The 16,472-nt window shown below is 44.5% G+C and overlaps 1 long non-coding RNA gene across 1 annotated transcript; it reads left to right on the top strand.

The window, feature by feature from the left end:
* Positions 1-825: 825 nt before the first annotated feature.
* LOC142100804 (uncharacterized) lies at positions 826-2,962 on the top strand. The gene is made up of 2 exons (XR_012678917.1): positions 826-938; positions 2,371-2,962. It is a non-coding gene; the product is annotated as an uncharacterized LOC142100804 (long non-coding RNA).
* The last annotated feature ends 13,510 nt before the right edge of the window (positions 2,963-16,472 follow it).

Here is a 16,472-nt window from a genome sequence, read left to right as displayed (position 1 = left end):
AGGTTAAAATTGCTATAGACAATACACTTGTTCATAGCTGCGAGATTAGCAAACACATTACTGCCTGCCTATACAGCCGCCAGGGGCGGGCTGGCCCGAGGGGCAGGGGGGAAGATGGCACCCGGGCCGGGCCAAAAAAGATGTATTCGGGTCGGGCCCTGTGGCCACTCCCCCCGGCCAGCCACTTCCTCCAGTCAAGTTGCGGCGCGGGTCTCCGTCACTTCAAGTGTCAAGAAGAGATGAAGGCATCCGATGAACCAGGTGAGCGCCGCTGGGGGGAGGGGGGGGGGCATGTATATGAGTACGGATGCAGCTTGTGTGTGTGTATATGTGTATGTATGTGTATGTGTGTATGTATATGCAACATATTCTGATAGATCTTGCCCAAAAGTAACTTATTTTTACCTGTATTCACTATCTATACTTTCACCTTCTAATATTATACTTCTATTCAGTTTACAGATAAATCTTTATTACATACATATACATACATACTCATATATGTGTATGTGATGTATACATACATATACTGGCCCCCTCTCACATACATACACATGTATGTATGTATGTATGTATGTGTATGTGAGAGGGGGCCAGTATATGTATGTATGTATGTATGTATGTGTATGTGAGAAGGGGCCAGTATATGTATGTATGTATGTATGTTTGTGTATGTGAGAAGGGGCCAGTGTATGTGTAACACCCCCCTAGTGGTGTTCTAGTAAAACCCTGCACTTCAGTGAATACAGGAGGGGTCACCTAGAGGGTAAGCTAGAAGTTTATAAAAAGTTACATAAACTGGTTACCATGATGATAACCCAGCCCAGCCTGTGAGACTGAGTGAAAGTAAGGAGGGGCTGTCAGTAAGGAGAGATAGAGAGAGAGAGAGGAGACACAAGAGAGGAGAGATGGTTGCTGGGGACCTGGGAGAGAGTGGGGTGGAAGTGTGGTGGTCGAGTACTGATGGGAAATCCTTCCCTTACCTTGTCTCCCAGATACGAGTCAGGTTCTTTTCTCTTTTGGATATCCGGTGGTCAGGAGATAAATACTTCAATGAAAGGGACAAAGATTGGTCAAACAACTTGATTTTATTGAGAATGCGGTAAGGATAGTTTTGGTAAGCAAACCGCGCCACTGACCCCTTCAGCTCAATAGTAATGACAAAATAATGCGTCTGATCAGCATAGAGCACAATAGCATTTAACATATAACATACACCTGGTGAGTATAAGGCAGAATAACGATAACATCTTCAATACACATTGTCTAATAAGGCACACTGGTAATCACAGTTACTACTTTCACGTTAACAATATCTGACTGGTGATGATGCAATAACCTTCAATAATAACCCATCAAGACTCTTACGGTCACTACCGCGCCCACTAGAGGGCTACTTCTTATTCAGGTGTTTGGGGTACTGTGCTATTCCCTATGGGTCAGGCGCCCCACTTTTAGCATCTACTGCTGAGTTAACTTGAACTGCAGCGGTACCACTAACACTGAATGTCACACCTTCAATATTAATAAATCAATTCTTAGGTAAATCACATAACATTAACATCATCTAAAACATTTGGTGCACCAATATTATCCCCGGTAACGTTACCATATTTTCCACTCAGTCCTGGGCTGACCTATGCACAGGAATTTGGGTAGTGTTCCAATGTCCTGCAGAGATTTCCATCAAGGGTTAAGTATTATAGTAGAAAGCAGGGCTGTTGCTCATTTCAGCCACAAGATGGCGCTGTTCTCTCAACAGTCAATAAATATCAGCACATGTGCTCTGCAGCAGGGTATAATGTCCAGATATCAGCACACACACACACACACACAAGATATAGCTGAAATGACCGTCTTAATTGTTCCCTGCATCCTGTGTATAGGTATGATCTGGGGGAAAAGCTCTCACAATCCTTCCTTGTACAAGAATGCAATGTCAGTTTTGGATAGATTCTCTCATCACTCTTCCCTCTGACACTGTGGTGTGTGCAGTACACTGCAGGCTGAGGTTTTACCTTGAAAAGAGTTCTGTAGTTAGTGAATACTGTTTTTGGCGCCCCGCTGCGTGTCCCCAGCTGTTCTCCGTCCGCTTTGCTGGCAATGTCACAGTTCTGGCAGCAGCTTATCTTCTCTCTGCTCGGCTGCACATCCTCCCCCTTGTTCCTTCTACCATGCTGCTCTCTCTCTCCTCCTTCCTAAACAACCTCTTCCTGTTACTCCCCCAGCCAATCAGGGCCTTCATCCTCCTCCTGTCAATCACTCCTGGGCACAAGTTTTCAGGAGCACAATTAACCCCTTGTAGCCCTGCATTTTAAAAGCGTTTATGCACTCCTCTGTGCTGTTCAACAGGGCTTTGGGGTACCACAGAAGCTCCAGGATCCCCAAGCATTGCCTGGAAGTCTGAGCGTGGTGACTGAGCCAGGGCAAGGAATGTGTGCCCTGGATGAGGGGGAGAACTCCATGTCACTATAGAGAACCCAAGAGAGAGGGGACACTTTGCATGGAAGAAACCCTGGAGTAGGGTTGCAACAAGAGGCATGGTAGCTGTATTGTCAGACCCTGAGGCTGAGAGAACACAGAGTGAAGTGTCAGAGCCCACAGGAGACATCATTCCGCAGAGGAGGAGTGAGCTGCAGTTGAGAGGTACACAGAGTGTGTCAGAACTGCATGGAGGAGAAGCTGACTGCCTGTTAGCATCCATGTGAGTGCCCCTGCAGAGGAGGGTGATCTGCAGTGAGTATGGAGTGTAAGAGAACTATGATTTATGTTATTTAACATCTGGATAACATTAAGAACTGTGTAGGAGGAGTAATAAGATATTTGCAACCATATTCGTATTGCACATTAAGAACTGTGCTGGAGAGAGTAAGGAGATGTATATATTTTTCTTTATTGCTGCAACCATTATGATTATCATGCTGGAGGAAGAGGAGTGTAAATAAAAGTTCAGTTTATCATAGCGATGGTCTGGCGCCCAAATTATTGTGACTTATATTACACTGCACCAAAGTGACATCCCCTGTGTCCCACTAACTACAAAGAAACACCTGCATGTGCAAGGACCCACTGATCTTTTATACCTATGCCCATCAGCTATCCAGGGCTTGAGAAGGAGGTGCACTGTGTACCCTTTGCACACCACACTACACACAGTTACAGCGGGTTACATAATGGCGCCCAACGTGGGGCTCAAGCACAACAGATGGAGCTAGTGCTTGCAGGACACAGGAACTGAGTGCAGTGTACCCAGCCGGAGTAACACCCTTGGGACACCATGTCTGACCGTCTCTAGGTGCCCAGGAGACCAAGGGTAATGAGGAGAAGGTGAAGCAAGTTGTTTGCTGAGTAATTCTGTCCGGGACAGTATATGGAGCAGCGGTTTGCTTGTTGCTGAGACTTGTAGTGCCACTTAACCCAGCTGAGTGGGAAGCAAAAGAAGAAAAGGTTCAACGTGTGAGGTGTAATTATAATGCAGTCTGTATATTGCCTTTCCTGAGGATTTGGGGGAGCAAAGAGAGGCAGACTGTGCAATGTGACATCTGTGTATTGCCCTTCCGGAGGATTAGGGGGAGCAAAGAAGGCAGATCGTCCACGTTGGAGAGAAAGGGGGGGAAGACAACCCCGCTGGTCAAATGCCCCCCCCTGCATATATTGCTGAGATGTATTTGTTGGGAGGGGCCCACGAGAGCCACCTGTCTCTTTTTGACCCAGGAGGGGGGAGACATGGGCAGGCACGGGCAGGTGCTACATTGCTTTGGCATAAAGTCACATTTGAATGTACATTGAAAGAAAACAGGACACCTGTGACTCACATGTTTACATCCATTGGGGGTGTTGTGGGGTATGCAATGTGAAATGTGTTTTATATTCATACTGCCATTGTATTGCTATGATGTATTCACTTTACACTGTGATTTTTCATGCAATAGTGATGTAGAAAAGTTTTACATGTGTGTGTGCATATGTGAGTTACGTGTGAGTGAGATTAGCTAGGCAGCCCCACTAGGTGTAGTTTAGGGTGCCCAGTTAATCGGGGGAGAATGTAACACCACCCTAGTGGTGTTCTAGTAAAACCCTGCACTTCAGTGAATACAGCAGGGGTCACCTAGAGGGTAAGCTAGAAGTTTATAAAAAGTTACATAAACTGGTTACCATGGTGATAACCCAGCCCAGCCTGTGAGACTGAGTGAAAGGAAGGAGGGGCTGTCAGTAAGGAGAGATAGAAAGAGAGAGAGAGGAGACACAGGAGAGGAGAGATGGTAGCTGGGGACCTGGGAGAGAGTGGGGTGGAAGCTCCAGGATCCCCCAGCATTGCCTGGAAGTCTGAGCGTGGTGACTGAGCCAGGGCAAGGAATGTGTGCCCTGGATGAGGGGGAGAACTCCATGTCACTATAGAGAACCCAAGAGAGAGGGGACACTTTGCATGGAAGAGACCCTGGAGTAGGGTTGCAACAAGAGGCATGGTAGCTGTATTGTCAGACCCTGAGGCTGAGAGAACACAGAGTGAAGTGTCAGAGCCCACAGGAGACATCATTCCTTTATACCCATGCCCATCAGCTAGCCAGGGCTTGAGAAGGAGGTGCACTGTGTACCCTTTGCACACCACACTACACACAGTGACAGGGGGTTACATATGTATGTATGTGAGAAGGGGCCAGTATATGTATGTATGTATGTATGTATGTATGTATGTATGTGTATGTGAGAAGGGGCCAGTATATGTATGTATGTATGAGTATGTGAGAAGGGGCCAGTATATGTATGTGTATGTGAGAGGGGGCCAGTATATGTATGTATGTATGTGAGAAGGGGCCAGTATAGGGGTCGAGAATCGGGGGAGGGGCTGGTGTTAGAGCTTGGGGTATAGACTGCAGTGGCTAATTCCCCTGCAGCCTTTTTTATTTTTAAATAGAGAAAGAAAGAAGGTAGTACTATAAATGTCAGTTATTTATTTATTTTTTTAAATATAAAAAGAAAGAAGGTAGCAATAGAAATGGCAGTTCCTCTTTTTTGGAACTGCACAAACAGTGATGAATATGAAGGTGGAACAAGAAGGTGTGTGTGTGGCTGCATGTAGCTGCAGGGCACAGGGGGGGGGGGCCTTGTGTGTGTGGCTGCGTGTAGCTTCAGGCGGTGAGAGGAACCGAACAGCGCAGCCGGACTACAACTCTCATCTCCCAGGATTCAGAGGAAGCCAGGGCATTTGGGAGGGCCGCCTGAGCGGTGACTTGTGGGCAGTGGAGGTCGGAAGCGGGAGTGCGAAGAGCGGGAGAGAGAGTGCGGGAAACGGAGGCATCACAGCGCAGAGGCAGCTTGGAGGAAGTTGGGAGCATTATTACCTCAGTGTGAGCCTGAGGTAAAAGTGGAGTTTCACCAATCAGACTGCAATGATGGGCATTGCAGTCTGTATGTCTCTGTGTGGGCAAAGTGATTGCTGGTATATTGCTTTTGAAGCGCTGTGTATATATATATATATATATATATATATATATATATATATATATATATATATATTGGTATTTTACTAATAGCAATTTGGAATCCCTAGGAAACAATGATGTCAAGAAAAAGAAAAATTGACTCGGAGTGTAGGATATTCAAAGAACAGTGGACTTATGATTACTTTTTCATGCAGTACAAGGAAAGAGCTGTATGTCCGATATGCCAGAATATAGTGTCTGTGTTCAAAGAATATAATTTGCGTTGACACTATGAAACTCAACATAAAGATAAATATGATTGTTTGGTTGGAGAAGTGAGAAAAGATAAAATATTAAAACTGAAAAATACATTGACAACTCAGCAAAATACTTTTGTGAAGCAGGAGCTAAATATTTCATCACTGTGAGCAAGTTTTCAAGTTCCAAGCTAATAGCACGCACTGGCAGACCATTCGTGGAGGGAGAATTTGTTAAAGAATGCCTTATTTCTGTTGCTGTTTGTTTTTACTATAGTCCGGCCCTCCAACGGTCTGAGGGACAGTGAACTGGCCCCGTTTAAAAAGTTTGAGGACCCCTGATTTAGTGTGTATGAATTCACAACTGATTCCACAACCAACTGCTGATAGTTCCTCAAATTACGACTCCTTTCAGGGATGTGTGTATGTAAATTTTTGATGTCTGTACCTGTCTCATGTGGTGCGTTGTCCGCATGCAGTCACTTGTCAATTAGGTGCTTGTAGCAGAAAAGCAATAGAAGCTGTCTATTTCATTTATGTGTATAGCATATGTCTGCTTGCCTAATTATAAACCATTGTCTGCACAGTCTACAAGAAAAGCACATATGATACCCAGAAACTGTTGGGTACTAGGGACCAGCGAAACAGGACTGTCTCACAGCATGATACTGGAGAGACTGTAGGACCCAGAAAGGTCCAGTCTGTTAGGCTGCTGGGAAGTTATGTGTTGTGTATGACTGTGATGAGACTGTGGACAGTGATGTAAGGAAGCAGAGTAAAAGAGAGAGGGTTGAGGAGCCTTGTGAAAAGAGAAAATAGAGGAAAACAGATAAAAAAAAAACAGCTAATGAACTGGAGTGACACAACAGCAGTAAACAAATGTGTTGAGACCAAGTGATAAAAAAATATAAGACAGACATTAAAAAGTGTGAAAAAGATAGCAGATAAAGAGAAATTGATAAAGAGATAGAAAGAGATAACAGAAAAGGATGAGACAGTGAGATATATTTACCTGTTTGCAAGTGACATTTACTATGACAGGAAAACAACAAATAGTTTCATATAGTTATCAGAATATCAATATTATCATTCCTCCCAATTTATAAGATGAAATATACTGAACATTTGGCTGAAAGCTATGTTTAAACACCAAATAAGTGTGATGTGTGTCCAGTCACAGAGACTCTTACCCCACAGTCATATAGAACCTCCATTTTAACTGTAACCAACTGTCACCTCAAAGACATTCTCCATCTTGTGGTTGGTAGTTAGGTTAATTTCCACAAAGACTGCTGATTGTTAATATATAAAGGAAAAGAGTAATTGGTTTATTTCATATTCTGTATGTAGAAATGTAAAAATGTGTTTAAATCTGCTGTGCAATTTCATAACTGCTGCAAAAACTCTCAAAGACAGTGAATATTGATTTAGATTAAGGGTAAATTATTTGTGAATAACATAGTAACATAGTTGATGAGGTTGAAAAAAGACACTAGTCCATCAAGTTCAATCTGCTCTTATATTTGAAATTGATCCAGAGTAAGCAACCGCCAATCTGTTTCAATTGTGAAAATCCCCCCAGACGCAATATTGCAGTCCTATTTTTACCCTATATCCACTACTATCCTTCTTTTTAATTAACGGTCGTATCCCTAGTGTCGAAGTCAGCAAATTGGATAAAGTCATTTCAATTAAAGTCGAGCAAACTTGGTTGTCTTTGTCTGAAAAGATGCGTACGGTACGCTACGGCGTACAAGGGCACGCTACGGCGTGAAAGGGCATACCCATCTACTACACGTGGCAGCAACAGTAATTGGTCTTTTACAATACATTCGCACAAACACGCAGGTGTCCTCGCACAGAAACATGGCGACGCTAGCAGACCGGTAGCTTACTACAGTGCACAACTAGACAATGTAGCAAGATCACTCCCAACATGTCTCAGAAGTGTAGCAGCAACGGCTCTTCTGGTAAGTAAGAGCGAGGACGTAGTGTTAGGACATAATTCAACTATCTATACACCCCATGCTGTATCAGCTCTGTTAAATTCAGCCCAAACCAGACATGTTTCTTCAGCTAGATTCACAAAGTGGGAACTAGCCCTGATGGCACCCTCAAACATCACCATCAAACAATGTAGCACCTTAGATCCAGCTACATACCTTCCGTATGTGTCTCTAGAGACACAAAGGGTGGGAGGTGAAGAGACCCTGGTTGATGATGAGTTAGGCAAGAATACTGACACGCATGACTGTATGGAACACCTGAATCAGACCTTTACTGCAAGGCCCGACATACGTGACACCCCCTTAGAAAATGTATTTTACGTTTTATACAGACGGAAGTTGTCATAGACAGACAGAGACGGGAGAGCTATGTACTGGTTACGCTGTTGTAGACGATCAGGATGTGGTAGAAGCTGAACCCCTTGGCCCACCTCACTCAGCCCAGGTGGCGGAACTAGTAGCACTAAGGAGAGCGTGTGAATTGGAAGAGGGCAAATCAGCCAATATATATACTGACTCTAGGTACGCCTTTGGGGTAGTGCACGATTTTGGGGCCCTTTGGCGTCTTAGAAACTTTACGACAGCAGCAGGTACACCAGTGGCACACTCACAACACATAAAAGGACTTCTGACAGCGATACAGTTACCCAGAACAGTAGCCGTCATAAAGTGCAAAGCCCATACCTTTGAAGAAGACCCAGTGTCATTGGGCAACAACAGGGCAGACGAAGCTGCTAAATGGGCAGCAGGGCGACCTATGACTGTATCGACCGAGACTATGATGGTTTTTCAGACATTAGACATGCAGAAATTAATTGAAATGCAAGATTTGTGTTCCCTACAGGAAAAGGCGGTCTGGAAGGCGAAGGGATGTGGTCAAGAGTCCTCAGTACTCTGGAGGGATGGACAAGGTAAGCCTGTAGCTCCCCGAACATACTATCCAAGCCTGGCTGAAGCAGCACACGGTTTGACTCACCTGGGTAAAGAAGGTATGTGCAAACTGGTGAGATGTTGTCTTAGGTTCCGCCGTGGCGCAACCTGGGGTGCCTAGAGTGGAGAAAAGAGGGGTGTGGGGGTGGAGTATGGGGTGGGGGGGGTAGAGAAATGCAATTGAAGCGGTACAGACAATATACTCAGGTGCTGGAGGTACAGCGGGTGTTTATAGCTTTTTTTTGCAGTTATGAATGCTTTAGCTCTTTTGCTTTTTGTCTATAGCTCTGATGCAGTGTATATTGTGTGGGTGTGTTCTCCGCCAATTGCCGTTTGTTCTGGTTTATAGCTCAGGGAGTATTTGGGTGACAAACGCTAGTTGCTGTTTGTTTATGTTTATAGCTCAGTGGATAGGTGGGTTAAAGTGTCAAGGTCTATAGATCTTATGTTTATAGCTCACAGTGTTTAGGGTGTTTGTATATGTGGGCAGGGAATATGTGGTGAGTTAGAAGCGATGGGTGTGTCTAGATATGTGTTTATAGTAACGATAAGGAGGAGAGTTAAAGGCTGTTAGTGTGCTAATATATGGAGGCTGGAAATATAGTGGTGGATGCTGTGTGTGTAAGCTGTGGTGATAGGAGATGCAGGCGGAAGCGGGTAGAATGCTCTTATATAGTTGCTCTTACAAGAGCAGTTGTTAATATTGCCTTAGATGTGGGCAGTAGTCGGTGTCCTTTGGGGCAGCTCCGTGGTGTTCCTTGCTTTCAGAGAGCGGCGGGGAAGGCAGTAGCTGGGCCAAGCGGCTTACTGTTGTGGCAGCTGGAACGCACTGTGCGTTCCAAATTCCGAACTTCCGGGTATCGGGTGGAATGCACAGGCGCCTGTGGGATCCACTGCTAGATGTTAGTGCCGCTCGGTTCTCGCTCCGCTCACGGCCGCTGGATTTGGAGAGGGTGCGTATAAGTTGATTGGAGGAGTGGGGGGTCTGTTGGTGATCGCTTACGGGTGCATTTGTCCTTGTAGCCAACGCGTTTCTTCCTGGGGCTTCGTCAGGGATATGGCGGTTAGGTGAGTATTATGATCCTTATATTCCTGCTTTCTAATTGTAAGCCCAATCAGATTGAAGGAGGGGAGGGAGTGGGCGGGAGAGGTGGGATAATTGCTTGGTGGACTTTTAAGTATTAAAAATCGGGATTGTGCGTTGTGATGTAAATTCTGTGGCTATGTATGAACAGTATATGGAATGTGTGTTGTATAATGAATTAAATTAGGAAGAAATTTATACTGGGATAGTAGAAGGAGAGTGATTGTGTGAGTGCAGGGTTAAAAAGTGTCCTTTACATAGCGCTGAAAGTGATGGACGATATATATGTGTGTTGATGAGGGAGAATTAGTAGATATATGGGTATAAAGTAGTTGGGAGCTAGGGACGGGGAAATAGTAGGTGGTGGTGGTGGTGATGATGGGGGGGGGCGGGGTTGTTGATGATATGGTGTCCAAGGGGAGGGGTGGTTTGCGGATGGATGGTGGTGGGGGTTGGTATGATATTAGAATTTTATTAGAATCTTATTTATAGATTTTATTCTATTTTATTATAATTCTTATGGTTGGTAGTGATAAAATTGGTATAGACATAAAAAGGAATAGCTGTAACTTTTAGTCTCATTAGATGTCGCACTTAGATTTATCTTTTATATGTATATTAATAGTATGATAGTGCGTGGAAATGGATCCTGGGCTTATGTAGGTAATTTGGAGTGAGGATTTAGAGGTGGGGGAGGGCTAATCTGTGGTGTAAAATTGTATTATATAATATATATATTATTTTTAACATTTAATTATAATTGTTATGAGGGTATAAATGTCTAACAGAGATGGTATCTAATTATCTGGGTTATTTAAGGTCACTTGGGTAATGGATTGGGCAAATATAAGAAAAGGGGGGGGTGGCTCATAGTATTTAGTTTGAACTTTACAAACTCTGCCTTAGGTTAATTAAAATTGCTGTGAATAATCTATGGGCATAAAATTTGGTGTAGATGGGACTTTTTAGGAGTAATAAGGGCTTTTAGGTTGTATGTCCATATGGGTGGGAGAATCTAGAGCTATGGGGTTAAGGTTATTGGGATTTGGGCAGTTGGTGGCTGGATTAGGTTTTTTTATTTTAAGGGGGGGGGTTTGGGGGGGAATGGGGTGCACTATGCAGGGGGGTTTGTGGGAATAGGGGCGGGAGTTATGGGTGGTGGGTAGAGAGGGAGGGTTATACTTACTTATAGGAATATTCCCAGTTCGAAGTCTATGTTAAGGCCTTTCGGTGTTAGGGATCCTATCTTGTAGATCCATTTTGCCTCTTCCTTTGAAATGAGTTTGATGTAGTCGCCTCCTCTCCATGGCTTTGCATGGCTTGGGGACATGTTTGTTGCCTGTGAATTTGAGTCCTGTGGGGTCTTGGTTGTGGTTTGTCCTGAAATGTTCAGAGACACTGTGGGTTTGTACTCCTTTTCTGATGTTTCTTATGTGTTCTGGAATTCTTGTCTTTAGATCCCTTATGGTTCTTCCTATATACTGGAGTCCGCAGGGGCACTCGAGTAGATAGATGATTCCTGTGGAGTCGCATGTCATTTTTTCTTCTAGTTCGTGTATACTTCCGGTCGAATTGGAGCTGAAGTTGGTGGTGGGTTTGGTTGAGTTGTGTTTAGTCGTTCTGCATGCAGTGGTAGAATCCCTTTTTTCCTTCTTTCATCCAGGTTTCTTTGTTCTTCTTTTCGTTCTTTGGGATGATGCTGGCCGTTAGCATGCTTTTGAGGTTCCTCGCTTTTCTGTACACTATTCTTGGTTTTGGTGGTATGTATTCCTTTATTTGTTCGTCCTAGAGTAGAATGTGCCAGTGTTTTTTTAGGATGTTTTCGAGTTTCCTGTGGTGGCTGTGGAAGTTGGTTATGAAGAGGGGTGTGTATTTTTCTTTTTTTGTTTCTTTTGATCTGTAGGAGAGAAGTTCTTCTCTTTTCAAGTTGGTTGCTTTTTCCAGTTCTTTGTTGAGGTGTGCTGGGTCATAATTTCTTTCTTCAAATTTCTTTTTCAGGGTTTCTGCTTGCTCTTTGAAAGTGCTGATGGAGGAGCAGTTTCTTCTAATTCTTCTGAATTGTCCTCCCAGGATGTTTTTAAGCCATGTTTTGTGGTGATTGCTACTTGCTGGGATGTAACTGTTGCAGTCCACTGGTTTCGTGTAGGTTTTGGTGTAGAGGCTGTTGTTCTCCACATAGATGGTAAGGTCCAGGAATTCTACTTGTTGCTTGCTTGTGTTGGAAGTGAATATCAGGTTCAGGTTGTTGGTATTGATGTAATGTAGGAAGGATGAGAGATCTTCGTCGTTTCCTTTCCATATTAAGAAGATGTCATCTATGTATCTCGTCCAAGTCACTAGGTCGGTGTAGTGGTGATTGTTGTTCCAGATATTGTCGTCTCCCCATTTTGCCATGTAGAGGTTCGCATAGCTGGGTGCGAATTTCGTCCCCATTGCAGTTCCTGTTGTCTGTTTGAAATATTCGCCTTCGAACCAGAAATAATTGTGGTCGAGGATGAAGGAAATGGCTTCTATGATGAATTCTGTTTGTTTGATTGGTAGGTCTGGGTTTCCTCTCAGGTAATGTTTGCTGTGCTCGCATCCTTTCTTGTGGTCGATAATGGTGTAGAGGGAGTTTACATTGCAGGTTGCTAGGGTGTAGTTGCCTTTCCATTCAATTTCGTTAAGGATCTTTAGGATCTGAGTTGTGTCTTTCAAGTGGCTTTTCTGTGTGCTCACTAGGGGTTGTAGGAATTGGTCGATGTATTCAGAGAGGTTACTGGTGAGAGATTCGATCCCAGATACTATCGGTCTTCCCGTTGGTTTTTCAATGTTTTTGTGGATTTTCGGTAGGTAGTAGAACACTGGGATCCTAGGATGTGGTTTTGAGATGTAGGTGTGCTCCTTTTTTTTGAGTATTGCTTCCTTCAGGCCCTTGTTTAGTAGTTTTTGGAGCTCTTTTTGATATTTGCTTGTGGGGTCGCAGTTCAGTAAGTTGTATGTAGTTTCGTCACTCAGGAGTCTTTTCGCTTCTTCTAGGTAGTGTCACGGGCACTAGGAGTCTTTACCCAGTATCACCCGCTGATGGTCTTATCAGAGCAGTAGAGTTGGTATATGATACTCTGATGGCAGGGTGATAATGGAACTGGAAACAGCAGATGGTTAGAGAATGCTCAGAAAGTCTATGACTAGCAGCACTGGTAAACAATAGGTAACTGAACACGAGGATCTGGATGGACAAGGACACGTGAGGGTAGTCAGTGGTCTGCGCACGGCAAGTTATACCACTGCTATAGTGAGAAGAATGTCCAGGAGTAATAAGGAGGTGGAAGTCAGCGGTCTGCGTATAGCAAGTTGTACCGCTGTCTGTAGTGAAGGAATGGAATCCAGGTGAAGGTAACGGGGAAGTCAGTGGTCTGCGAGTAGCAAGTTGTACCACTGCTTATGTGAGAGGATATATGCAACTGGTGACACAGGGAAACAGGAATCAGTGGTCTGCCTCTAGCAAGTTGTACCACTGAATATATATGTGAGGAAGGACACGAGGAGATAAATGCTATGCAGAGTCTACACGGGTACACTGAACTTGATCCCACGTTGAACTGCACACAATGATAATAATGAATGAACAGCACTGCACAGATAAACAAAGTCACTCAAATAGTCCAGCAAAAGGAAACACAGTCAATAATAGCAATAGTCTCAGAGGATGGAAACTCCGGAGGAGAACAACTCAGTCCAGATGGATATGCAATACACCAGCACAGTCAATGAGAAGTATGCATACCGTGGTTCAGATGAGCAGGCTGTTAGAGATAGCTGCAGGGATACCTGAGCGGCCGGGAACAGACGAGATGAGAAGTCCTTGCAGAATGGAAGCGGCAGGTAGGTGCAGCGCACTGTAGGTTAGCCAGCAAGGATGACAAATACTCAGGAAGCAGTAGTATATTGAATAGAACAGCAGGAGACCACAGGAGAGTTGAAGCGATGTAGCAAAGCTGGAAGCCGAGGAGCGTAGACTCGATGCAACAGGCAAGTTGACACAAATGGACACACTGTAGAAGCAGTAGGCAGCGGGTCAGCTGACGGCAGGTAGAATGCAGACTGGAGCGCTGAGACGAGCAGACTCTGTAGACACGCTGAAGTAGCGAACAGGAATCAGCTGCTGGAGTCACGATGAAACACAGGAGAGTTTGCAGTAATCTGTAACTGTAGATACACGGAGGCAGCGGATAGGAATCAGCTGCTGGAGTCACGATGAAACACAGGAGAGTTTGCAGTAATCTGTAACTGTAGATATACGGAGGCAGCGGATAGGAATCAGCTGCTGGAGTCACGAAACACAGGAGAGTTTGCAGTAATCTGTAACTGTAGATACACGGAGGCAGCGGATAGGAATCAGCTGCTGAAGACACTAGGAACACGAGGAATAGAAGTGGTCTGGAAACCACAAACGGCAAACAGGAATCAGCATAAGCTGAACACACGAGCAGGCACTGGAACACCTTCAGAGACTCATGAGGAATGAGACTCCAAGATCAGGCAACGTGGTATTGACCACAGGTGCTTAATATAGGGAGTGTTGCCTGATCAGCCAATTAAGTTAAAGGAACAGAACTGAAGGTTAAAAGGGACTGCACATGCGCAGTACCTCATAATAATGGACGGACACGGTTCCTAGCTACCTTAGAAGTAGCACTCACAGTCCGGTGAGTGACAGTACCCCCCCTTTTAAAGGTGGGCACAGAACACCTGGAACCGGGTTTGTCCGGAAATGTGGTATAGAACTTTTTCAAGAGAGCTGGAGCGTTGAGATCTTCAGCTTTGATCCATGAACGCTCCTCAGGACCAAAGCCTTTCCAATGCACAAGGAAACGAAGAACTTCTCGCGAAATTTTAGCATCCAAAACCTGAGTAATCTCAAAGTCTTCCTCCTGATGAACTTGAATTGGCCGTGGTGCTGAAGGAGGGACCGAGAAACGGTTGATGATGAGAGGTTTGAGCAAGGAAACATGGAAGTCGTTGGAAATACGAAGACTCTTGGGAAGTAAAAGTTTGAAGCAAACTGGATTTATAACTTGAATGATCCTATATGGACCAATAAAACGGGGAGCAAATTTCATGGATGGAACCTTCAAACGAATATTCTTAGTAGATAGCTACACCCGGTCTCCGACTTTCAATGGTGGAATAGCCCGTCTCTTTTTGTCCGCAAAAGACTTATATCTGGCAGATGTCTTCTTTAAACAGGTTTTTACCTGAGCCCAAATATTTTTGAAGGTTTGACACAAAGTCTCAACAGCAGGAACTTGGGTGGGCGGGAGGGCAGGAAATTCCGGGAAAGACGGATGGTGACCGTAAACCACAAAGAATGGAGTTTTAGATGATGACTCATGGTACATGTTGTTATGAGCAAATTCAGCCCAAGGAAGTAATTCTACCCAGTTGTCTTGATTGGCTGACGAGAACATCCTTAAGAAAGTCTCAAGATCTTGGTTGACTCTTTCAGTTTGTCCGTTCGATTGGGGATGGTAGGAAGATGAGAGTGCCAATCGTATGCCCAAGGTCTTGCAAAGGGCCCGCCAGAATCTGGAAACGAATTGTACTCCTCTATCTGACACGATCTCGGACGGACATCCATGGATACGGAAAATTTATCTAATGAAATGTTCAGCCAGGGTAGAAGAAGAAGGTAAACCAGACAAGGGAACGAAATGCGCCATCTTCGAAAATCTATCCACCACTACCCAAATGGTGTTGCAATTCTTACTAGGAGGAAGCTCAGTAACAAAGTCCATACTAATATGGGTCCAAGGCTTAGATGGAATGGGTAGTGGCTGAAGCAACCCCGCTGGAGTTCTGCGGGGAGTCTTGAACTGGGAGCATAAATCGCATGCCGCGATAAACTCTTTGACATCTCTCCTCATAGAAGGCCACCAATAACTTCGAGAGAGGATTTCAAAGGTCTTGCGTTCACCAGCGTGTCCAGAGAAACGAGAAGAGTGAAACCATGAAAGGATTTTTTTCCTAAGAGCAGGAGGCACGAGAGTCTTCCCAAATGGTAGCACTTTTGTGGAAGAGACAGCCAGAGAAACACATTTGGTGTCTAATATAAAGTGGTTAGGATTCTCTTCAACGTCTGAGGACGCCACGAAGGCTTGAGATAGAGCGTCTGCTTTTTTATTCTTTGCAGCTGGTTTTAAGGTTATGATTAGATTAAAACGGGAAAAGAAAAGAGACCATCTTGCCTGACGAGGATTTAAACATTGAGCCGACTGTAGGTATGACAAATTTTTATGATCCGTAAAAATTGTCACCGGATGACGAGCTCCCTCTAACAAATATCTCCACTCCTCCAATGCTACTTTAATAGCCAGCAACTCCTTGTCCCCGATGGTGTAATTCTTCTCCGCAGGCAGAAAACCCCGAGAGTAAAAGGCACAAGGATGGAATTTTTGTTGCTCCGATTTCTGGGAGAGAATGGCTCCTAAACCAGCATTAGAGGCGTGTACTTCTAGGAAGAAGGGAAGCGTCACATCAGGCTGTCGAAGGATGGGAGCAGAGGAGAAGGACTCTTTAAGAAATTGAAAGGCTTGGAGAGCCTCAGATGACCATTGCTTAGTATTGGCCCCTTTGCGAGTTAGAGCCACAATGGGAGATGCAATTGAAGAGAAGTCTTGAATGAAGCGTCTATAGTAGTTGGCGAAGCCTAAAAAACGCTGAATGGCACGAAGAGTAGTTGGCTGAGGCCAAAGTAACACAGCATTCACCTTTTCTGGATCCATTTGTAGAC

This window comes from Mixophyes fleayi, chromosome 9, assembly GCF_038048845.1.
Source record: "Mixophyes fleayi isolate aMixFle1 chromosome 9, aMixFle1.hap1, whole genome shotgun sequence".
NCBI classification, from domain to species: domain Eukaryota; kingdom Metazoa; phylum Chordata; class Amphibia; order Anura; family Limnodynastidae; genus Mixophyes; species Mixophyes fleayi.
This window is presented reverse-complemented; position numbering and strand designations above follow the sequence as displayed.